We start from the raw sequence: 26,567 nt of genomic DNA, 5'->3' as shown, positions 1-26,567 counted from the left end.
TGCAAGAAATTGATGGGGGGAAGCTTACAATATTGAGTTCCACCAATCAAATACATTGGAACAGGTTTCAGGCAAACACTGTCCTGATCATGTGAAAAGGGAACTCAGGGCTGTTTTCATCTCTATCCTGTGAGCTGCCACCACCACTACTACCCTAGTCAACAGGCAACTTTAAGAGAACTCACCCAATAGCAAATGTTACATCCTTGAGAGCTTGAGTTGAGGTGTCCAACTCTAACTGGAATGTGCTTCCCTATTATCTCTCTTTCTCATTGATTGATTGATTGATTGATTGATTGATTGATTGATTGATTGATTGATTGATTGATTGATTGATTGATATCCCATCATTCTTCCCGGAGGGCACCTGAGGCGGCTAACAATAAAATACTTAAAATATACATTAAAAGCTATAAAATACAATAAAAACTATTAAAAGAAAATACAAACAATAAAACCGGCAGCAATAAAAACCAGCAAATCAACAAAATTACTTTTCAGAATTACTTTTCACCCCTTTCCTGTCACCACTGTGGCACCATGATTTTCAAGCCATCACTGGGGCTTTGTAACCCATGGTGGCATTGGTCAGCATTCTAGGTCATGCCACCCACCACAAATAATTGCTGGTTCAGGAGAGAGGATGAGGGAACTAGCAAGATAAAAGACTTGCTGGATCAGATCGAATATTAATCTAGTCTAGACAGCCAGCAAGCAGGGATGAAAGCAAATGTTTTTCAACTTTTGATCCCCAGTCACTGGTATTCAAAGGGATGTGTGTGGGGCTGCATTCAAAATTACAAGATTACTTTGGTATGGGTAAAATAATGTTACAACCTGATCAAAGTTTTTATTCAACATAGTTCTACTCTTAGATGTATGCTTTGGTTTTCCAATGAAATCACAAAACTCTACAAAGACACAGTGTCATATTGTTCACTCCCTGGATATCTTTTGCAATTAGTAAGAAGAAAAACTTATAACTGAAAAAGAAATCATTGAAAAGGCTTCTTCTTCAAGAAGTGGTCCCTGGCATTCACCTTTGGCTTCAGTAGAATAATATAAATTTTAGGGGCAAAAATACAATTCAGCAATCCAGCACTGGATGCCAAAATGGAGAAGATCTCCACAACCACCATGTATTTGCCCTTGCTGCTCAGATAGGAGGGAACAAAGGACACCCAGACACTGCAAAAGACCAACATGCTGAAGGTAATGAACTTGGCTTCATTGAAAGTGTCAGGGAGTTTTCTGGCTAGGAAGGCCACAGTGAGGCTGACACTGGCCTGAAAGCCCATGTAGCCCAGGACAACATAAAACATGGCACCTGAGCCCTCATTACATTCCAGTATGGTCTGCTCAGACAGTGTAAACCTGACAAAGTCAGGGAATGGGGGAGAGATACAAACCCAGACTGTACATATGCCAATCTGAATAACAGAACAACTAAGGATAATGTACATTGATAATCTTTTGCCCAACCACTTCCTCATCTTATTTCCTGGGTTGGTGGCCATGAACGCCAGAACCACTGTGATAGTTTTGGCCTAAACACAGGCAAGTGCCAGAGAAAAGGCATTGCCAAAAGCAGCTTGTCGAAGGAGGCAGGTCATCCTGCTGGGTCTTCCAATGAACATCAAGGAGCAAAGGAAGCAGAGCAAGAGGGAGATTAGCAGGAGGTAGGTGAGTTCCCGATTGTTGGCCCTGACAATGGGAGTGTCTTGATATTTGATAAAAGTTCCGAATACCCAGGCTGTGAGTAAAGCAAAAACAAGTGCAACAGAAGCCAAACCGATCCCTAAAGGTTCATCAGAGGCTAGGAAAGATATTACTTTCAGGACAGATTGGTGTTTATTCTTGCTTGGATACTCATCTTCTGGGCACTTGTCACACTGTGATGCATCTGAAGAAAGAGACAAGGTTTCTGTATGACAGGTCTATACAATATGTAACCTAAATACTCAAACGCAGTCCACTGACCATTTATGGTACCCTACTAGGTTTCAGTAAATGTTTTGTATCTCCTGCCTACTTAGGGTCATTCAAAGGACTGTGTTATAGCAAATTTCCAGGGACACATATATATGTGTCCATATAAGTTCACCCAAACATACATGTTCCTGTGTGCGATTGGGCCATTGGCTTGCGACACACCCCAGGGAAGTTGCCTTTCGATAATGATGATTTAGGATATAATTTGACTTGCTGTATGACTCAGAAGATGCAACAGTGGAGCCAGTGGCCAAGATTTCCTTTTTCCTAGAATTGATTCATAGAAGCTTATGTGATGCAGGAGCTATGGGGCTAGCTAGTGAAAAATATTTTCACTATTTTTCCACTGAAAAATAGTTCCAGAAGGCAGAGACATAAGACAGAGTTCAACCCCACAGACACTGTACAATAGCCTAGCCCAGTGTTTTCCAAACTGTGGGTCAGGATCCACCGGTGGTTTGCGACCTGACTGTTGGATAGGTCGTGAAACTGACAAGCTGATAGCTGACAAGGAAAATGTATTGAGTCCTAAGGAAAGCACAACTGAGCCGCACATGCACATTTACTCGTGGGTAGGCAAAGACGCCTCAGTTCACTTCAAAGGGCAGGCTGAGAAGAACACATCACCAGAACTAATAAACCAGGAGCTCAACAAATGTTCCAGAAGGCACACACACACATCCAACATAGTAAAAAGGATAAAAACAGAGGCTTGTGCAGCTGATAAGGTGCCACTTTTGGTTTTGTCTTGTAAAGCTAGGTGAGTCTCAATAGAGTGTCATTGTAGAAAATGGGTCCCGGTGCTAAAAAGTTTGGGAACCACTTTGGAAGAGGGTGTTAGCTCTGTGTTCTGCGAGAGCCAGAAACACAGCTAATGAATTGGTTCAGGGACAGGTGCAGGCTGCTGAGTCAGCTGAATCAACCAGCACCTGTGACTGCCACACCCTGGGTGTAACCAAGACTACACTGATTGGCTATCCAAACTACTTAAGGGTTAGTATGCTGAACCTCCAGTGCAGCAGTAGGGGAGTGGTTGGAGACAACTGAGGAACTGCTGCCAGTGACTGTGAAGGTTGGATATATGTATATGTATATGTATATGTATATGTATATGTATATGTATATGTATATGTATATGGTATGACTGACCTTGGACTGAACCTTGACTGTGTATTGTGGGAAACTGATTTGGATTTGTTAACATTGGACTGACTGCTCTTCATGCTGACTTGGACTGTTTATTGACTACTCTGCTTGTGATATCCCATGCTCAAAATACAACTGCCGCTTGAAAGTACTCTGCTGTGTATGCTGTTACTTGCAACCTGCTCAACTTGGGCAGAACTCAGGGACCTAACTACAAAGAACCTTAACAGAGGGTTACTGATGCAACCTACATCATCCCTCCAAGGAGGCCAGCACCTCCTGAGTTGTCCCTTAAGATACCTTCCCCTGGGAAATTGCTCTTGGCTCTTTTGCCTTGCTTCCCTCTTCCAAAGCTGGCTAGGTGCAGAGGGAACCTCTGAACCCTGAATCTTGGTACCATCCCTTGCATCTGGCATTCTGAGGTAACCCACTTCTAAAATCAGGAGGTTGCACATACCCATCATGGCTTGTAACTCATGATGGAATTTTCATCCAGAAATTTGTCCAATTTATCATCCTCAGTATAAAGCAGGGGTGTCCAAACCGCAGCCCTGGGGTCACTTGCGGCCCTTGAGGACTCCCAATCTGACCCTCAGGGAGCTCCCAGTCCCTAATGAGCCTCTGGCCCTCCAGAGACTTGCTGGAGCCCGCGCTGGTCTGATGCAACTGCTCCCAGCGTGACCGCCAACTGTTTGACGTCTTGTGTGAGCTTTGGGACAAGGGCTCCCTCCATTACTTGCCATTTCACATCTGTGATGCAGCAGTGGCAGCAAAGGAAAGGCTGGCCTTGCTTTCTGCAAGGTCTTTTATATTGCAAGACCTTCATTCATTCATATAAGTTCCATCTCTAATATATTCATTTACGTAAATTTATTCAAATTTGAAATGTAAATTAATTCTTTTTTCCCCCGGTCCCTGACACAGTGTCAGAGGGATAATGTGGCCCACCTGCCAAAAAGCTTGGACACCCCTAGTATAAAGCAATGTTTTCAGAGCTGCATAGGATGACAATCCAACAAGCTGCTCCAGTAGAATGTTCCAAAGAGAGTTTGCTAAGCAAGGGAAGTGGCAATGTTGTTCCAACAAACCAAAGTTTGGGTTTTTATCCAAAGACTTGTGAGCCTAATGCTTCTCCTGGGATCAGCCCAAGCAAAGGAAGCATGAGTCTGATGAAGTGACATCCCACAGCGTTGTTGTGATCCAAAAATTCTCTATGGGTCTCTTTGCATAATATTCCTTAAGAAGAACTTCACATCGACTGTATATCAGTGTTTGTAAATTTGGCATGGAGTCCCCATATTCAACCACCACACTGACTTTTGTCATATCAACAGATATTTGCATCAGAAATAATGAATTGTGAACTTACCTTGAAGGAGGTGAATGTGGACCTAGAATGATTGGTTAAAATCTCTGGATGAATCACCTACCTGTTCGGTATGAAACGGTTCCTTCCGGACACTGGAAACAGTCAAAGCAGCAAAACGGTTCTCCCTCACGAGCTTTTCTGCTATACCCAGGGTGGCATCTCTCAGTGCATACAGACTTGGGCAAAGTCTAAACATAAATACAACAGAATTCTGTTTATTTTGTTAAGAGCATAAGAACATAAGAAGAGCCCCACTGGATCAGGCCGTAGGCCCATCTAGTCCAGCTTCCTGTATCTCACAGCGGCCCACCAAATGCCCCAGGGAGCACCCCAGATAACAAGATACCTCATCCTGGTGCCCTCCCTTGCATCTGGCATTCTGACATAGCCCATTTCTAAAATCAGGAGGTTGCACATACCCATTGTGGCTTTTAACCCATAATGGATTTTTCCTCCAGAAACATGTCCAATCCTCTTTTAAAGGCATCTAGGCCAGATCCCATCACCACATGCTGTGGCAAGGAGTTCCACAGACCAACCACATGCTGAGTAAAGCGTTTTGTTGTTTTGGTTGATTCATTTTTATGCAGCCTACCCTGAATTACTGTATCTTAACCAATGTCAAAGACAAACAAAAAAGATGATATGGATGAACAGTAAAATAAAACATTCATTCATTTAACTCCTGGAGAAGAAATTTCAGCCCAAGTGCAATGATGATTATTCAGTTAGCAAATGTGTGAGCCTAGGACACTAAGGGCTCAATCCCAATTGAGCAGGCTGCCAGCAGGACAAAACATCAGTTTAGGCTTTGCTGCATCTTGAGGGCAGCCAGAGACCTCATGAGGGCAGAGAGATAAGTAAATGTTTCTTTTACTTACCTTACTCCACTCCTGCATGGACCCATATTGGTCTACTTAGACCTGTGCCAGGTCTTTAGCTGGGGCAAGTCTGAATAAAGGCAAGGGGGTGTGTTATGTCCAAAATGAAGATTAGGATATCGGTGGAACCACTGCAGCTGATAACCACCCTTTGCCCAATCCGTCACACCCTCCTGAGGTTCCAACCTCCACCCTGCCCTCCACACTTGATTATCATCAGTGGTAGGGGAAGCTTGGTCCGGTGGTAAGCCTCTGGCACCACTGATGTTTGCGGTAGTGATTCTGAAATGGAGCTGGAGGCATACTTTGCACCACTGAATCCCATTTTGCAAGAGCAGTTTTAAGACGTTGTTAAAGCTGACCCATCCCAAGTTAAGATTGGGCTGTGTACACCACGGTTTTACAGGGAGAACTCTTTATGGTTCAATTAAATGGACCACTCATGGTAGCACAACATGCCACAGTGCAAAAGATGAGCCACTGACAACAAACATCTCAAGCAACATTTTGGCAGCATGTGCAACTGAGGTACATGAATGTTATGGTTCCTGGAATGAGATGCCAGTGAGGACTGAAGAGGGTCTCTCATCCACACCTTACCAATGGTGAGTGTTGACTGCTTCTTCCACTCTCCCAGTTAGCTAATAGTAGAGTTCTCATAGACCTTGCAGGGGCCTCTGAGAGATACTTCAATTTGAAGATGAAGCCAGGCTCAGAAGCAATGCAAGTACGTCATCCAAATGACTCTACTATTACCACCAACAACCAATACTGGTTGGTTTTCAGGAATATCTGGTTGTGTGGAATATTCAAGGGACAATGGCCAGCCTGACCACCACCTGAAACTACCCTGTCAGGATGCATTCTTTATGGATAATATGGAAATTTGGTAATGTTCCATTATCAAAATCCTAGACACTAGTGAGGTGCTTCCAAAACTTTTTAACATCAGGACCCACTTTTTAAAATGATAATTTATCATGACCCAAATAGTTTTACTAGACAGAGAGAGAGAGAGGGGGGAGGGAGGGAAGGAGGGAGGGAGATTAAAAATAAACAAGGTCCTGTACTTCCAGGCCTGCTAGAGGCCTTACGTATATTACATGTGTGTACTCATTTTCTTAGACTCTCCCCAGGAATAGATTTCAAGGACTCTTCCCCCAAACCTTTACAGTCATTCCAAGGTACCCAGAAAGCTGGACTGTAGAGCAAGATGTGCCGTTAGGGACTTCCAGGTCAGACAAAAGGCTGAAACTGGGTTCACATGTGGTCCACATCATGCCAATTACTAGAAAAAAATGGAAAATGTGACATTTTAATTTTGGGGAATGAAGATTACCTCATCCCACAGGTTAGCATTCCAGTCATGAGAGCGGTCTTTCATCTGGATTGCCCACTGCTGCAATTTTCTTCTGCAAACCAGGCAAGAATCCTTGGGGGGAAGGGGTGGGGCCAGAGGCAACTGAATGGCTGTGTTTTTCTGAGCACTTGAAAGCTGTTGGGAAAGCATGCTATTTCCTCCCAAAAAAACATGGGTCTGAGGAGATCCAAGAATCTGTGATCAGGAGAGATTTGATCCTACAGATGGTGTACAGTTTCGGAGAAGAAGTGTCCAGCCAGGGGCTGTTTTTCTCCAAGGGAACCCAGACATCAATGTCGGTGTTGGTGAGGATTCATCTTGAAACTAAGCTGAAGGCCCCAGGCGGGGAAAGACGTTGGAAGAACTAAGTGAGTGTTATTCTGCTGTGTGTGTCTGGCGTTGATGGATTAATTGACTGCCTGATTAATCTTTTGCCCGAGGGAAGAAGAAGGAGGGGCAAATTTTTCCCCTCTGGGTAGAGGAAAGAGGGGAGAGGCTCTCTCCATTCACTTGCTTGCTTGTGTGAGAAGAAGCTTTGGAGGAGATCTGCTGAGCTTGTTATGGAAATATGATAGTATAACTCTAACTTTACAAATCTAAAACTCGTTGGATTACAAATTAATCGTTTTGGACTATAAACTCTGCTTTGGAACACTCAGTTTTGTTTTCCTATTGAGATCTTGGAGTGCCTGTGGAGAGGGCTGGAGATATGCATTTCTCTGTTTTGCAAATGTGGTTTATTGTTTTGAATTCCTCTCACTATCTTTTGGAAGGGAATGTGGTTGATATGGCAACAAACGTAAGCAATAGAATCAAAACAACAGAATAAGAAGAATAGAACATCGGGGACATCTAGTGGAGTTAAAAAGACATTGCAAGGACAAGAACAGGACTTGACAAGTGAAGTAAGGAGGATGATATGCTGAGGACATCTAGTGGCGCTAAAAATATTGCAAGGCAAAGGTTTATTTGACTTAAAATTTCCTTGTGTTGATTTTTATGGGTGAACAGTTGATTTATTGATGATGTGACTGATATAAGGGTGACTGATAGTGATATATGTGATAAGAAGGAAGAAAAAGGATGACAGGAAAAGGAGCAAAAGTTAGGGGCTCTCCTACCCTGGAGTCAAACTTGGGAAAACTAACGCAAGAGGAACCGAAAGGGAAAGATTGGAATCAGACAATACAAGACAATATAGAAAAATTAGTGGTGATGGGACAGCAGCACACAAATCAATTTCTGCAGGTTCAAACTAGTATGGATGTTTTAACTACACAACTAAATGATCTCAGTGTGCAACTGAAAGCTGTTAAAGGCCCATAGCGCAAACCGACACAGATAGAGCAATGGAGACCATTTTATGCTTGGTTGAAAATGAAGTTGTAGGTGTATAAGATAGGGCATTCAGATGAATATATTGTATGCATGATGTATTATACAGGATATGATATGATAGATAAATGATATTAAGAGGCTAAACTAGAAGAGGAACAAGTTTAGAAGATATGTATTGATTGATTAGATATATTGATATATGATTGCTTGCACCCTCCAATGGTGTGTTTTTGTGTTGGTTTTTGTGTGTGTGTTGTGTATTGAGTTTGTGTTTGTTTATATTTGTTGTTTGTTTTTATTTTGGAAAATAATAAAAAAAATTTAAAAAAAGAATACTTGCAAAGTTTTTTTTAAAATACATTTCAGAAACTTTTCGCAACCCACCAAAAATCAGCTAGCGACCCTACTGATGGGTCCTAACCCTCAGTTTGGGAAACACAGCACTAGTGCTTTAAATATGTTTATCTGAGATAATCAGTCACCTTTAATACCGATGTATAGATTCTATAGGATTCTAGAAAGAGATCAACAAGGCCCAAGATTCTAAAATATATTCTACCTACCTGGTTGAATCTCATAGGCCATGTGATGTCATCTTTCTTAATAATCATTTGCTGGTTTGAAGAAAGTTGGCCATTAGTCCTTCCAACTCTCATTCGAATGAAGGATTTATTTGGAAAACTGACCAAGTTAAGAATGTCATACCCACTGGAAAATTCCATATGTTCATTGAAAAACACCTCTTCTCCAGCACTGTTGTTGAAATGAATTTTACTCAGAAATCGGTGAAGCTAAATGGAAAGGCAACATGTCAGAAGTTGAAAAAAGGACTACATTGAACTGGAAAGCATGGGAGAACTCCCAGATAAAAACAACCCTCTTGAACTATTGCATGATTCCCTACACCAAAACACTATGCACAGATAGAACTGATAGTGCAAGTTTCTTGCACAGAGAAAAACAAACAGTATCCTGACAGGGTTTTGTCTTTGCTCAACACACTGCATAAAATATCACACGTAACATTCTCACCAACTCAGCCATGCACAATTTCTTCCAAGTGCCCTTACAAAACAACATCTGGAACAAAATGCTAGCTTATTTTCATGCATGCTCTTCAGGGTTAGCACATATGGTCTTTTCTAGCTGACCCATTGCCATAATTGAAACTAAAGGCCTAATCCTAACTAAATCCTCAACCACCAATGTAGCCATGCCAAAGGTCCACATACTATATCCTACAGTAGTGGGGAGGGGGGCAGTTGCAGAGGTCTCCTTGAGGAAAGGGAAATTTCATTCCTCTCCCTGAGGCAAGCCTTGCCTCAGTGGGTATCCTTGGATCTCCACCAGCCATTTTGCTGGCACATATCCAAAGAACATAAGAACAGCCCCACTGGATCAGGCCATAGGCCCATCTAGTCCAGCTTCCTGTATCTCACAGCGGCCCACCAAATGCCCCAGGGAGCACACCAGATAATAAGAGACCTCATCCTGGTGCCCTCCCTTGCATCTGGCATTCTGACATAACCCATTTCTAAAATCAGGAGGTTGCGCATACACATCATGGCTTGTACCCCATAATGGATTTTTCCTGAAGAAACTTGTCCAATCCCCTTTTAAAGACATCCAGGCCAGATGCCGTCACCACATCATGTGGTAAAGAGTTCCACAGACTAACCACACACTGAGTAAAGAAATATTTTCTCTTGTCTGTTCTAACTCTCGCAGCACTCAATTTTAGTGGATGTCCCCTGGTTCTGGTGTTATGTGAGAGTGTAAAGAGCATCTCTCTATCCACTCGGTCCATCCCCTGCATAATTTTGTATGTCTCAATCATGTCCCCCCTCAGGCATCTCTTTTCTAGGTTGAAGAGTCCCAAATGCCATAGCCTTTCCTCATAAGGAAGGTGCCCCAGCTCCGTAATCATCTTAGTCGCTCTCTTTTGCACCTTTTCCATTTCCACTATGTCTTTTTTGAGATGTGGTGACCAGAACTGGACACAATACTCCAGGTGTGGCCTTACCATAGATTTGTACAACGGCATTATAATATTAGCCATTTTGTTCTCAATACCTTTTCTAATGATCCCAAGCATAGAATTGACCTTCTTCACTGCCGCTGCACATTGGGTTGAAACTTTCATCAACCTGTCCACCACCACCCCAAGATCTCTCTCCTGATCTGTCACAGACAGCTCAGAACCCATCAGCCTATATCTAAAGTTTTGATTTTTTGCCCCAATGTGCATGACCTTACACTTACTGACATTGAAGCGCATCTGCCATTCTGTTGCCCATTCTGCCAGTCTGGAGAGATCCTTCTGGAGCTCCTCACAATCACTTCTGGTCTTCACCACTCGGAAAAGTTTGGTGTCGTCTGCAAACTTAGCCACCTCACTGCTCACCCCTGTCTCCGGGTCATTTATGAAGAGGTTGAAAAGCACCGGTTCCAGGTCAGATCCTTGGGGCACACCGCTTTTCACCTCTCTCCATTGTGAAAATTGCCCATTGACACCCACTCTCTGCTTCCTGGCCTCCAACCAGTTCTCAATCCACGAGAGGACCTGTCCTCTAATTCCCTGACTGTGGAGTTTTTGCAGTAGCCTTTGGTGAGGGACCATGTCCAACGCCTTCTGAAAGTCCAGATATATAATGTCCATGGGTTCTCCCGCATCCACATGCCTGTTGACCTTTTCAAAGAATTCTATAAGGTTCGTGAGGCAAGACTTACCCTTACAGAAGCCATGCTGATTCTCCCTCAGCAAGGCCTGTTCATCTATGTGTTTTGAGATCCTATCTTTGATGAGGCATTCCACCATCTTACCCGGTATAGATGTTAGGCTGACTGGCCTATAGTTTCCCGCGTCCCCCCTCTTTCCCTTTTTAAAGATAGGCATGAAATTTGCTATCCTCCAATCTTCTGGCACCGTGGCCGTTTTGAGGGACAAGTTGCATATCTTAGTCAAGAGATATGCAACTTCATTCTTCAGTTCCTTAATAACTCTTGGGTGGATGCCATCAGGGCCCGGTGACTTATTGATCTTTAATTTATCAATGAGGTCTGAAACATCTTCTCTTTTAACCTCTATCTGACTTAACTCCTCGGTCAGGAGGGGCCGTTCGGGCAGCGGTATCTGCCTGATGTCTTCTGCCATGAAGACAGATGCAAAGAACTCATTTAATTTCTCTGCCATCTCTAAGTCTCCTTTTATCTCCCCTTTCCCTCCCTCACCATCCAGAGGGCCAACTCTGGAGAGAGAGGGAAAGGGAAGGGAGAGAGACGAGAAGGGAGAGAGGTACCCTCCCTCACCTTCCCTCCCTCCCTCACCATCCAGAGGGCCAACTCTGGAGACAGAGGGAAAGGGAAGAGAGAGAGGGAGGGAAAGGGAAGGGAGCAGGCTATGGGGATAGGATCTGGTGACACTGTGCTTCCAAGATCCACCACCTCTGCTCCCCACTCAGAATCACGGCTTCCTCCCCCTTCCTGCTCTATTTCACCCACTCCAGTCACTTTCCACAACCAGTGCTGGCTTGCTTTCACTGCCAAAGGTAACCACTGGTAGCGGACCTCTGACACTACCATAATTTATGGCAGTGGTCTCAAAATGGCCACCAGTGGTGCACTGCCCATGCTGCAATATAATAATTAACAATGAAACTGAGTTCTACTATTGTAATGGGCAGCCTAATTCTAGTTAAGATGGGACTGTATAAAGTTCTAACATTACCTTCCATTGCTTCATTGTCTGAAGATCCAATCTTGGTGTTCTTGTCATAGCTGCCTGTCCTTGTGAGTGAATGGCTTGTAAGGCATGTGCCAAGGCATAGACTGCATTGTAGATACTGTAGCTCTGGCCAGACATGCTCATTTCAAACACAGTCCCAGAGAGAGTCTCCAGCTTTTCCTCCCCGGTGCAGTGTTCAGTGGTGGATTCTCTAGTTTTACACTGAAATACAGCATACCAGAGCTGCCGCATAAAAAAGCTATTGTGATGCTGGTGAGGGTCATAAGTCTGGAGAAAGTGTCGAAATCCTGGCACTTCATTTTTGTGGATTGACATGGATAAGGAGCCGTGGAAGTATTTGAGATTCCAGTCATCCCAAATAACCTTTGAAGTGACATCCCACAGGGTGGCTGTGATCCAAACCTTTTCTATAGGTCCGTTGGTGTAGTATCCCTTATGGAAGACTTCATAATGAGCGTATAGCAGTATCTGTAAATTTTGCATGGAGTAAGTGTCCCCATATGCAACCACCACACTGACTCTAGTCACTTCTAGAGCTCCCAGAATATTTGCCTTAGAAAATATATTACGTGTACCTTCATCAAAGGAGGAAAGTGTAGCTAATGGTGCCTTCTCTGTGAAAGCAGCACAAATGCCATTGATGCTGAGCAGGGGCTCCAGTCTTTGTACAAACTCTTCTCCGCTGTCATCATCTGAAGCAATGAGGCCGATCCACGTCCATCTGAAATAACGAAGCAACTGCACAATCCCTCCATACTGAGAAGCTTCATTTGGTGCCACTTGATAGAAAAAAGGGAACCTACTTTTGTCTCTCAGTTCTGCATGAACTGAGGCATAACTGAGCTGAACAGAAAAAGAAATTGTCCTGTATCAACCTGATCTTAATGATGAAAGATAACAGACAAATCATTCATGAGAATTCAAATTATACCAAATGCATCATCTCAATGATCTTTGAAACAATTACTGTAATAATTGACCGTATTATCATCCTCATATTGCAATTGGTGGAATTTAATGAAGGCTATACTCTGAAACTCATTTCAGCTGCAATCCTTTGCACACTTTCCTTGGAGTAAAACCCATTGAAAACAATGGAACTTACTTCTGAATAAACATGCATAGGATTGTACAGTAAGTAAGGTGTAAGTCCCAGTGGGCAGAGTCAATATGCTAGAGATAAAACTGGCTAGGCTGAGATTATGACTGTAGTAGCTACCAGGGATATGTGTGGGGAATAAAAATCAGTTCCATGGAAACTAAATAAGATTGTGCTATAGTTAAACCTGGCTAGCTGGAGACTATGGCTGTGTTAATAGCTACTAGGTATCTGTGCAGGAAAAGAAAAATCAGTGGTTTTCCCTTTGTTTTCCATACCAAAGTATCATTTATGTTTGCATAATTCAATTCAATTACAAGTGCATTGTCAAGGGGCAGCCCAATCCTAATCGCCACAGCACCGCTGAGTGCAGTAGTGCCAAAAAGGCTACAGCTGCATCCAGTAACTGTAACAGTAAGGCCACCAGAGATCTCCTCAGGGGAAGAGGATGTTCACCCCCTTCCCTCGATTAAGGGTGCTAGCTACCCCTGCTAATTGGGTAAGAGGCACTTTTTCAAGTGGGTGCTCCTTTTTTTAGCAGGGGGAGAGTAACTGGCCCACCTCACCCCAGCACTGTCTGTTGTAGTGGCTGTCTGCTGGTATTCATTTGCATTTTTTTAGATTGTGAGCCCTTGGGACAGGGAGCTATTTAGTTATTTGATTTTTCTCTGTAAACCGCTTTGTGAACTTTTAGTTGAAAATACTGAAAAGTTGAAAAGTTCAACTTTTAGTTGAAAATAATAATAATAATAATAATAATAATAATAATAATAATAATAATAATAATAATAATAATAATAATAATAGCCCCGCAATGGGGCTACTTGAGTCTGTGCTGCCTATCTTGCCGGTGCAGACAGGAGAAGCTCCATGGAAGACTTTTCAGTCCAACATGGAGGATAGGATCTGGTGAAGGAGGCCTCCGCCATTCCCACCTTACCTCCTGGACCAGTGATGGGAGAACCAGATACACATCAGTTCTAAGGAAGGTAAACTTCTAGTTGCATGTAAGAAGCGAGTATAAGAAGTAGCACTCTCTCTTAAAACTACTGGCAGTAAATCAGAGACTCTCAAACAGCTGAGATTTGCCTTCTAACATGGCTGACAATAAACACTATAAGGCAGGTTAAAGATTTTCATGGTTAATTTGAAAACTGACTTTGTACACGGCCCTACCTGTGGGAATTTGTAAAGACTTAACATAGTGGTTAACTGGATGGAAGCATCGGAGCGAAGCCCTTCAACAATGGCTGGCATCTTGGGTTGCCTTCCGCACCTGTAATTGGAGAGGCTTTCTTTGTGTGCAGACAGGAGGGACATGGTGATATCATAATTTAATCTTGGTTGGAAGAAGTTGTCATAGATCTGGAACCCCAGGGTCATGTTGGGTAGAATGGTTGGATCCTTGTTAATCTCATCAACTGCAAATGCAAAGGCCAAATAATGCTGGAAGTTCTTTTTCACCGATCTATAATGAAGGTAGTAGATTCTGATGTATTTTTTTTCTATATCTGTAGCCATTGATCCCTTTCTTGCTATTGGAAAGGAAATTTTGGACTGCCTTGGAGCAGGAGGAAGAAAGGTGGCGGTGGTGGTGAGTCATAGGATGGGGTGAACAGTCCTGATTCCTTTTGCGCACTTGCACATGATCAGGGTTATGTTGGCCCAACCCTATGGGTGAACACTGTGGACTACTATGATCTTATGTATTGTTGCAAACACATGCTGAGGTACAGGTCTGGCATGTGGTGAGACCACTAAACAATTTGTAGTAGACACAGGGCTCTCAATACACCTTCAAACTTTGTCTGTTCGGTCATGATCCAATTGGAGTGAAAATGTTGTTCCTAACAATAAAGAACTTGGCATCCATGTGATACTATATTCTGTGATGCACCCAAAATCTAGATAAGAGCATTTTGTTCAATCTACATAGGATACATACTTACAGAAAAAAATATTTATTGATGCCCCAGGGTAAACGTCTGAAGATTTCTTCTGGATATATTCCTGTACGCATAGATGATACTGCACCAATCACAAGATTTCCTGGCTTAAAATAATCATCTTTATATCTGTGAGTTGCTGCTCTGCAGGGTCTTTTCAAGGTCTTACTGATGCCCTGAGGCAGGAGCAGAAGTAACAGCAGAATTAAGAACCGCATCTTAGGGTGTTGCAAGTGATAGCAAAGGTGGCAGTTGGCAACATACACCACGTCGCATTGAACAGTATAGACATGCTGAATGTTCTGAATTAGCATACATTTCAGCGGTACAAAGAGCATTTATAGCAAACTGAGTGGCTTTTGAGATCTTTGCCATGTTTTGCAAGTGTGTTTCATTTAGGGCATTGGAAGATGCTTCTGAGCAACCCTGAGGCTTCCACAAAGCAGGTGTGTATTATTGCACATTGCCTAAATAACTATTTCTTTAAAATAATTATATGGGACACAATTGTTCTCTGGTGTATTTGACTTTCTCTGTGGCTCTCTGTGCAGTCGAACTGGTGGAAAAAAACTTGTTGTGCATAGAAACCTCTCAAAATCACTTTCAATTCCTCAAAGTTGCACAGTTGAATTGCAACTGTGCAAGAAATTAAGGGAGGGAGCTCAAACTATTGACTTCTGCTCATCAATTCCTTTGCAACATGATTGTGACAAATGCAGTCCTGATCATGACCAAATGTGCAAAGGAATCAGGGCTGTGTTCACCTCAGTCATGTGAGTCACCACTGGTACCACCATCACTTAGGACGCAATCCTAACCCATGTTCCAGTACTGGTATAGCTGTGCCAGTGGGTCATATGCTGCATCCTGCAGTGGGGGGGGGGGCAGGCACAGAGGCCTCCTCAAGGTATGGCAATGTTTGTTCCCTTACCTTGAAGTTGCATTACCCTTATGTTGGTGCTGGAAAATGGGTTAGGATTGCGCCCTTATTCTGTCCTCTGTCCCAAGGAACTCTAAAATTCGCTTTGTGAGAGCTGGAAAGGGCTCAATGGCATATGCAGTATGGGATGCTCCAAGCCCTGGTGTCTCATATTTTGCAACAGTAAGTGCATTGGAACTACAGGAAAGTTTGGGAATACCGTGGGGTAGTGGGAAGGAGGGGCAGCAGCAGCAGAGGAGGTGGCTTTGAGCCCAGGATCATGCCAGACTCTGCTATTGCCTTTCCTCCCCCATTCCAAATGGGGCAGAGAAGTGGCCCTTCTGGAAGTGGAGATAGCTGCAGAGGCCATGAGGTTCAGAATCTTCATGAGCAATCAAGACTATCTCTCACAAAGCCTCAAGAATGTGTTTTCTTGTAATGGACGCAGGTCAGAAGCCTTTCGGGATGAACCAGAGGATGTTCTTGCATCCCTAGAGAAGAGGCAACTGTAAAATGACCAGTAGATAACACTTCACAGACTTCAAACAAGAACACTTGAAGTTCTTGAGTTGAGATGCCCAATGCCTACTTTTGCTGGATTGTTCATTCCTTTTCTCTCTCTTTCACTTCCCTCCCCTTTTCTGTCATATTGGTGCGCCATTCCCTTACTTCCTTGACCCCCATCCTTGCTTGCTTGCTTGCTTGCTTTTCTTAACATTTTCCTTTTGCTCCTATTAATTCCACAATATTGACTCATCAGCTCTGTGTTCCTCTTTCTGCCAGAAGAGGAAGTGAAGGAGAGTATTGGGAGATAGTCTACTGCTGCTTTTCACCACTCCCTGGGAAGAAGAATAGGAGGATTCAAGCTATTGTCAGGGCATTAGCGGACAGCAGGTAGCACCCATATGCAGCCTGCTGAGGGTAAGGAGAGAGAAGACGCTTGCTATAGGGCAAGACGCCTTGCTATAGGGCAGGGGGACGAAATGCAGCTTTTGTGATAGTGGGCAAATGGGCAAGCAAGCAAGCAGGCCACTGGGGGATGCCATGTCCATTGCCTGAGCTATTTAACTGAGTGCAAGAATGGGATAACCCTGCTCACACATGACTAAGTAATCCCCTTGACCAAAGTGATGCTATTAAAATTATTTTTGACAAAGTCAGAAGGGGATAGCTACCCTTGTATGCTGGTAGGCTAGTGAAGGTGTCAGAAGTTAGACTGAGGCCCAAATCCTAACCAACTTGCCGGCATTGGCGTAGCTGTGTCAATGGGACGTGTGCTGCATCTTGCAGTTGCGTGGCACTCACGGTGGCCTCCTCAGAGTAAGGGAATGTTTGTTTCCTTACCTCAGGGCTGTATTGCCTTTACGTCAGTGCTGGAAAGTGAGTTAGGATTGCGCCTGGAATCTGTTAAGCCCAGTGGGTGATGAAGCCACCATTTTATAGCATGGGGATCTTTAGAAGAGGAGTGCAAAGACCAGAATTGAATTACACAAAATATGTTTTATTTCTTAAACAGCAGCATAGTCACAGATATTACAGTGATGAGATGTCCCTATTCATACTCAAGCATGCACACTCAAGTAACTGGTCAGGTTAGTTAGAAGCTGGGGAATGATGGAGAGGTGGGACGATGATGGCACTTCAAATCTGTTTCAAACGTGATCTTGCTGTTCTCCATTCAAATGTCCTAACTAGTTCCAGTCCTAACTAGCCCTTGCGGTTGTGTAACAGAATGCCAGACAGCATACATGCCTTTATGACACTGCAGACAGCACAATGCCAGGGACCATTTCACAAGGGTGGATGCAAATGTCAGTGTAGCTCCAGCACGCTGCCACAGAGGGTGACCTGTGCTAACAAAATGTTTACTTACCTCTCCACCCCTGTATAGTCTCTGGCCACCCACAGCAGAGCCTGTGCCAGTGTCACTGTGCCTTATGGGCAATCTTTAGTTAGAATGGGGCAATCTTTAGTTAGAATGGGGTCCTGAGTAACCTAGCACTGAAGGCCAAAATGGAGAAGTTCTCCACAGCCATTGGAAATCACCTTCAATGGTTGCCATTGAAATAACAGAACTGCATGAAGGCACTTCATCATATTGTTGGCTCCCTGTATACCCTCTGCAGTTAAATAATCACAGAGAAAATCACAATTTTGAAGTATTAGTCACTGCAGAGAACACTTTTTCTTAAAGAAATTGTCCCTATTGTTTACTTTGGGCTTTAGCAAAATAATGTACATTTTAGGGGCAAAAATGCAACACAATAATCCAACACTGGAGACCAAAATGGAGAAGATCTCCACAGCCACCATGTACTTCCCCTTGGTACTCAGGTAGGTTGGAACAAAGGAGATCCAGACACTGCAGAAGACCAACATGCTGAAAGTGATGAACTTGGCCTCATTGAATGTGTCAGGCAGTTTTCTGGCCAGGAAAGCCACAGTGAAGCTGACACTGGCCTGAAAGCCCATGTAGCCCAGCACAACATAAAACATGGCACCCTCATTACATCCCGCTGTGATCTGTCCAGACTGCGAAAACATATCAAGGTCAGGAAATGGGGGAGTGATACTGAGCCAGGCTGCACAGATGGCAACCTGAATAATAGAACCAGTAAGAATAACATAAATTGAAATTTTTTTGCCCAACCAGTTCCTCATCCTATTTCCTGGGTTGGTAGCCATGAATGCTAGAACCACAGTGATAGTTTTGGCTAAGACGCAAGAAAGTGCAAGAGAAAAGATGTTGCCAAAAGCAGCTTGTCGAAGGAGGCAAGTCATCTTTGTTGGTCTTCCAATAAACATCAAAGAGCAAAGGAAACAGAGCATGAGGGAGATGAGTAGGAGGTAGGTGAGGTCCCGATTGTTGGCTCTGACAATGGGAGTGTTCTGCTTTTTAATAAAGGTTCCAAATACAAAAGTTGTAAGTAGAGAAAAAGTGAGTGCCGTGGAGGCCAAACCAATCCCTAAAGGTTCATCATAGGTGAGGAAAGATATCACTTTCGGGATGCATTTGGTTTGATTCTTGTTTGGATATTCATCATCTGGGCACTTGTCACACTGTAATGCATCTGAGGGAGGGGAAAAGGTTTCCTATTAGAAAGGGGATTACAGCTTGGAACAACATGTCAAACACAGTGGACTAAGCCTCAGGGACTAGCAGTAGTATAGACAGTGGGGGTGCAAAGTACTAAGTTTTTGCAGGGCTCCTCACCACAGCGTGGAAGCAACCCCTCTCCCTCCCCTTCGGAGCCATTCCAGCTGCTAGGGCAAAATGGCCTCTAGCACTCAGAATGGCTCCGAAGGGGAAGGGGAAGGGGAAGGACTGCTTGCACGCCGCAGTGAGGGGCCCTGCAAAACTTAGTGCTTTGCACTCCCTCTAGCTTCGCCACTGGACATGAGGCATTAGTGCTGGAAAATTGGATAGGATTTGACCCGATGTCATTAGAAGCATGATTTTATTTGACCTGAAATCCAGTTCTTCTCCTAATCCACCCACCCTTAACTTACATAAGAAGAGTCCGACTGGATCAGGCCCAGGGCCCATCTAATGCAGCTTCCTGTATCTCACAGTTGCTAACCAGATGCTTCAAGAGATCACACAAGACAACAATAAACCTGCATCCTGCCGCCCTCCCTTGCTCAATGTTGCTCCAGCAGCAGCACCAGGAAGGAAGGGTGCGGGGGCTTTCTTGTTCCCTTTCTCATTCTCCCTCAATTGCTATGAGCCCAGCACCAAAAGTACGGGAGAATGATCTCTTTCTCACAACTGGAGGAGTTGTGATGATGTGATTATAAATGATGGCGTCTGAGTAAGAGGAAGTGTGTTTGCTCTCATGTGAAAGGAGGGACATTGGAACAGACTTCTCCCCTGATTCAGAGTAGAATCTGAGTCAGAAAACCTCTCTCCAACCTACAGTGCTCACCTCATATGTGCAGCAAGTATGACAACTTACAAGGGTCCATGTGTTTTCTGAACGGTTAGTGACATCACTAACACCATAAGAAATAGAAAATGTAAATAGGTAGAGATACTGTATAGAACAGAGGTGGTCAAACTTGCTTAACACAAGAATCGCATATGATAAACTTCAGATGTCTGAGAGCCGCAATATTTAAGCAGCATTTAAATTCTTAAATATATTTACTCAGCATGAACACTAAAGTTTTAATTCACTAGATTCTCAGTTTATACATGGTAAAAAATTAATTCATATTAATTGTGATGCAAAAAGCAGCTCAGTCAATGTATTTCCAAGACCTGCACATTAGATGTCAAAGAAATGCCTGTGGCTCTTTTCAACAGCCACAGTTTGGCTACCTCTGGTATAGAAGGATACTGTGGCTATTTTGGATGTGCACAAATGTCCACCCCCCTGCCTTTGGAAAGACTGATTGATATTTCTGGATGAATAACCTACCTGTCTGATTTGAAATGGTCCCTTCAGGGCACTGGAAGCAATCATAGCAACAAGTTGGTTCTCCTTCACGGGTTTTTCTGCTGCACCCTGGCTGGCACCTCTCTCTGCATATAGAATGGGGCAAGTTCTAGCAATAGAATGAAGGAAATGAAGTGGAGTTAATTTATGGATTCATTTCTTCACAGTCTAGCCCAGGGCTGTCCAAAGTTTTTGACAGGAGGGCCACATCATCTCTCTGACACTGTGTAGGGGGCCAGGGGGAAAAAAGAATTAATTTACATTTACAATTTGAATAAATTTACATAAATTAATATACTAGAGGTGGAACTTATATAAATGAATGAAGGTCTTGCAATAGCTCAAGGCCTATAAAAGGCCTTGAACAAAGCAAGGCTGGCCTTTTCTTTGCTGCCACTACTGCATCACAGACATGAAACAGCAAGCAGTGGAGGGAACCCTCATCCCACAGCTCACACGAGAGGTCAAAAAGTTGCCCTCACGCTGAGAGTAGTTGTGTCAGGCCAGTGCAGGCTCCAGCAAGTTTCCGGAGGGCCAGAAGCTCATTGGAGACTGGGGTCTCCCTGACGGCTGCATTGGGAGTCCTTGAGGGCCGCAAGTGGCCCCCGGGCTGGGGTTTGGGCACCCCTGGTCTAGCCTGAAATCCTACCATTTAACATGCAGAAACAGACATAGGGACATGCATTACAATACCCGGATAGTTAGATAAATGCGCCTTGAAGCATTTACTTGATGATGATGATGATGATGATGATGATAACAACAACAACAACACTGGCATTTATATACCGCCTTTCTTTCTTGGTTGTCAGATTTCTCCTCAGACTTTAATTCAAGGTGGTTTACATAGGTGGGCTGTTCTAAATCCCTGTAGGGATTTTTACAATTGAAGAACGTTTCTATCTTTCAAGAACCGCACAACACTTCAGATGGATCTTTTGTGGTCTGTTATCACTTTCTGGCCTCCAGATTCCTCCCATGCAGGCTGACAAGCAGCTCCTTCATCTCTCCAAGAGCAGGTGGAATAACTTGGCTGGGCTTGTCAGCTGCTTGAAAGTCTCGCCAGTCACGGTGCCGGTGGCCTCGAACTGGTGACCTCCGGATGTTATCTTCAGGCAAACAGAGGCTCAACCCTCTAGACCAGACCTCAGTTCATCAAACTTGATGAATTGAGCCATTATACTATCTGAGTATTTTTCCCCCTTGAGAAAGGTGCCCTTCTGTTTAAGGAATCTCTCAGGATTTCTCATCTGAAGCAACTATTACAGGGAATCTGCTCACCCTGCATGTTCCATTTTTAAATTTCTTGACACTACCACTCTTAAAACATTCATCTGAAGAAATCAGTCCCCACAAATATGAATGCGTACGTTTCACTCTGATACATATTTTCAAAAGGGGGGGATAAGATTCTAAAACCGTGAATACCTACATGATCAAAGATGCTTGGCCATGTAATGGCATCTTTTGTAATGCTGAACTGTTCACTTGAAGAAACATGGGAAGCCATCCTTCCAACGCTCACTCGGATGAAGGATTTATTTGGGAAACTGATCATGTTCACAATGTCATATCCAAGAGACAATTCCATGTTTTCATTGAAAAATAGCTCCTCGCCAGCAGTGTTGTTGAAATGGATCTTCCTCAAAAATGAATGAAGCTGGATGAATGGACAAAACTTCAGGACCGACAAATGGTAAAGACGTATATGATATACTACTTAGGGTCCAATCCTATGGGCCACCGCACCTGCGCTCAACTGGTGCCACTGGCCTGACTGTCACAAGAAGTGCCATAAGGCACATTCGCACCAGTGGTACTGGCACACCACTGGCATTGGGCCCAGTGTCAGTCGGTGCAGGGCTGCGGCTTCATAGGAAGGCCATTGAAAGCTCCCAGTGGTAAGTACTACCCCTGACCAGCGGCAGAGGGAGGGTGGGGAGGGGCAGGACTGGGTGGGGGGAAGGGAGGAGTTGACCCAGGAGGGGGCCGAGACAGTGACAGGCTCTGCCACTGTATTCTAACCCCCCTCCTGGGCCAGGAAACCTGACACAAGCCTCCTTGATTCAGTGCCCTCTCAATAGCGGGCACAGATCTGAGGAGACCCATTGGGGCTGCCTGGTCACTACACGGGATAAGGGAACATCCCTTACCCCGAGGAGACCTGATGCTGTTTCCTTGCCTCACTGGATGCAGCAGTCGCCATTACAGCACCGCTGTAAGCCTGGGCGCTGGGGATTGGGTTGTTAATCCCCCAAGTAAACATGTTCCTTGATCTTACACCCCAGCTTTCTGCCCATTCACTGCATGCCTGCAGGGGCAGGTATTGAAGATGGAGAGATTTGGGACTGTGGTCTCTGAATATGATTCACATGGGACAGTATCACACTGCAGTTACATTTTGTTTTTGTTTTAAATGAATGTTACAGATGTGGGGTAGCATTCCAGACAGTGGTTCCTCCGTCAGAGTGTGGCTAACAGAAACTCCCACCTTGAACTGAAGGAACATGCAGCTCCTGCAAGAACCCTTGGGCAAGCAGAATGCTCCTTCCATTTATGAAAGGATCTTCTGTTCGACCAGAGAACTCTCATTAGTGGAAGTGCTACACCAGATGTTTGGCAAAAATGGGAGAACTTAGAAAACACTGACATGCAACAATTTCATTATGAATACGTCGATGCTCTCTAAAAAGAGATTGTAGAGAAAAGAGATACTTTGGAAGCAACTCACATTAACAGCCCAATCCTACCTAAACTTCCCCATGCCCATGCAGTGGTGCTGGTATGAGCTATGCTCTATCCCAGGGGTGCTCAAACTTTCAACTTTAGGGATCCTGGACCTTTAAAATTGTGCAGGAGAGATAATTTCAGCAGGTGCAGCTTGTCATCTGTGGGATGACAAGTTGCACATGCTGAAATTCTCTCTTCTATACACTTGTTAAAGGTCCAGCATCCCTAAAGTTGAAAGTTTGAGCACCCCTGCTCTATCCCATGGGGTTGTTTAGCACTTTGAAGTCTCCTTGGTGTAAGGGAACACTTGTCCCCGCTTGCAGCAGCCCTCCCAAAATGGCCAGCAACAGAATGCTGCACTCTCCATCAGTGGCCATTCTTCAACAGCAGAACTATCTTGACTGGGTTGTGAAGGAGACTCTGGCAAAGCAGAGGTAAACCCCGTAAATACTCAACACATACGATTTTTGGTAGTGAGCCCATTGATGTAATGGAGACTGGGGTGCTAATATTACCTTCCAGGGCTCCAATGTCTGAAGGGACAGTCTTGGTGTTTCTTTTCCCCTGGCCCCTCCTTGTGACTGAATGGTATGTAAAGCATGAGCCAAGGCATAGACTGCATTGTAGATACTGTAGCTCTGACCAGACATGCTCATTTCAAACACAGTCCCAGGGAGACTCTCCAGCTTTTCCTCACCTGTACAACGCCCAGTTTTAGATGTTCTACAACGAAATGCAACATACCAGAACTGCTGCATAAAAAAACTGTAGTGGTGCTGGTAAGGGTCATATCTTTGGAGAAAGTGTTGAAATCCTGGCAAGTCGTTTTTGTGGATTGTCATGGACAAGCTGCCGTGGAAATACCTGACATTCCAGTCACCAGGCAGATTCCCTGAGGTGAAGTCCCACTGGGCTGTACTGATCCAAACCTTCTCTTTCACCCTCTTTCCGGAGTGCTCAAAGGTATATAGCAGCATCTGTAAACCTTGCATGGAGTAAGTGTCCCCATATGCAACAATCACATTCGCTTGGCTTTTAATGAGATTGTGCACAACGCTTCCATGTGTAGGTTTAATATTGTGTGAGGAATCGTTAAAAGACTGGAGAATGACCAATGGAGCCTTTTCCGTGAATGCAGTACAGATGCCATTCTTGGTGAGCCTGGGCTTCAAACTTCGTGCAAACTCTTCTCCACTATCATCATCTGAAGTGACGAGGCCGATCCATGTCCATTGGAAATATCGGAGCAACTGCACGATCCCTTCGTACTGCGAAGCTTCACTGGGTGCCATTTGGTAGAAAAAAGGGAACTGTATTTTGTTTCCCAGCCCTTGATGAACTGAAACATAACTGAGCTGAATGGGAGAGTATAAGGTGATGTTTAAAGACATGAAAGAATGAGAACAAAATCCAAGATGATTCCATAATGTGGACTTACTGAAGAAGAAAGCAACAGTCACCACCTGCAACTCTCTCCGCGTATACTGTGTACTCTACTTTCCCCATACACTGTCCCTGGTTAGAGGAAGTGCTATGCAATGCTGAAGGGAGCTAGAGTACGAGACTGATTTTTCTTAATAGCAGAGGAAGAGTAACTGTCCCTTTTCAGAGACAGCTCAGTGTCTTTCCTAGTGGCTGTTTGCTGGGGTTCTTCTTTCTTAGGCTGCAATCCTAACCACACTTTCCTGAGAGTAAGTCCCATTGAACAAAATGGACTTACTTCTGGGTAGACCTGCTTAGGATTGTGCCCTTAGATTGTGAGTCCTTTTGGGACAGAAAACCATTTAGTTATTTGATATTCTCTGTAAACCACTTTCTGAACCATTGTCTCAGCCCAAGCCCAATCCTTTGACATGCAGAGATCCAAATTAAGTAATGGATCACAATAAGTGAGATTCATTGACTTCTACAGAAACAGAATGCAATATAGGAGTATGTAATAAAGTACCCCAATAGAACCATGAAACTCTTCTGTGCCACTTCTGAACCTCACTCCATTTTTTTTAAGCATTTCAGCTTTTTAAGGACCCAATCCTATGGATCCTATGGACCCAATCCTATGTCGGCTCATCACCGGCGCGCACTGTTGCAAATGTGCTGTAAGGCACGTTTGGGGGGCCTAGAGCCGGCGCTCTGCAGCTAACCCCAGTGCCCAAGCAGTGGAGAGGTAGGTAGGGGTGTAGGGGGAGGTGGGGAGGAGGCCTCCCGGGGTGGGGGGAAGCGAAGGGAGGGTAGCGAGGAGTGGGGTGGGAGGGAGGTGGGACCAGTGGAGCTTTGCTCCACTGGATCCAGAGCCTCCATGTCAGGTTGGCCACCCGACATGGAGTCTCTTAATTCTACACTGACTTTCGGCTACTCAGTTTACCCAGGGGAAGGGGATGAAAGTCCTCTTCTCCCAAGGAGGAGGAGGTGGCTGCCTGGAGTGTGTTCGATGCGGCAGCAACTCAGCACAGCTCAGCTGAGCCGAGCAGCTCAGGATTGGGCTGTAAGTCAAGTGTGATACATTTGGATTTGTCTTTTCAATGGTAAATTATGAAACTGACTGAGAACACAGCCGTACCTGTGGGAATTTGTAGAGGTCTAACAAGCTGGCTAACTGGATGGACGCATCTGAACGGAGCCCTCCTATAGCTGCTGGCATCTTGCGTTGCCTCCCACACCTGAAATTTGGGAAGCCTTCCTTTTGTACCGACAGAAGAGTCATGGTGATATCATAGTCTAACCGTGGTTGGAAGAAGTTGTCATAGATCTGGAACCCCAGCGTGACATTGGGTAGAAGTTTTAGATTTTTGTTGATCTCCTCAAGTGCAAATGCAAAGGCCAAGACATGCTGGAAGTTCTTTGTCATCAACCTACAAGGAAAACAATCCATTCTGATGGATTGGTATACATTTGTGGCCCACTTCTTGAAATTGCCCTGGTATGGGACGCATAGTAGCTTTCCAAGTTGCTGAATAATGCTGATGAAAACTAAACAATAGAGTTAAGCAGAATGACAAGGCATACTTAACTAAATAAGATGACTCATAGGTTATGAGTCATCTTATAGGGCAGTTAACAATGTGGACTATGAACATGCATGCCCCGCTTTCCCTCCCTGCATGCCTTTTAGTGTTTTAGTGTTTGTGATCACATCGGAGACTGTTTGATTCAACTGCCACTTTCGGTGTGATTGAAATACTATTTTAGAATTGTATTTCAAACATATCTGGGGGGACAGCTCATCTGATCTGGTTCCCATGCAATCACTAACAACCCAATCCTATGCCTGTCTACTCAGAAGTAAATTCCATTAGAGTCAATGGGGCTTACTACCAGGAAAGTGTGAATTGGATTGGGCTGTAAGACCACAAGATATGCCTGAGGTGCTGAAGATGTGCACATTCCCATATATTTTCAATATTCTCACATTTTTTCTCTTATCAGAACAAGGGATATAGTCAAAAGAAAATGGGAGAACCTCCAGAATCTCTCCTCCTGGAGGAGTGTTGATGTCTTTAGTAGGATCTGCCAAGCACTGACTTTGAAACATTTTCAAACCACACTCTCCCCTGTTCTGCCTCTGACCTGTCCCATCCCTGCCCAGATTCATGTTCTTCCTCC

At 44.2% G+C, this 26,567-nt stretch overlaps 1 pseudogene; it reads right to left on the bottom strand.

The window, feature by feature from the left end:
- Positions 1–995: 995 nt before the first annotated feature.
- Positions 996–14,313, bottom strand: LOC136652474 (vomeronasal type-2 receptor 26-like; annotated as a pseudogene).
- Positions 14,314–26,567: the final 12,254 nt, after the last annotated feature.

Source organism: Tiliqua scincoides, chromosome 5 (assembly GCF_035046505.1).
Source record: "Tiliqua scincoides isolate rTilSci1 chromosome 5, rTilSci1.hap2, whole genome shotgun sequence".
Classification (NCBI taxonomy): Eukaryota; Metazoa; Chordata; class Lepidosauria; order Squamata; family Scincidae; genus Tiliqua; species Tiliqua scincoides.
This window is presented reverse-complemented; position numbering and strand designations above follow the sequence as displayed.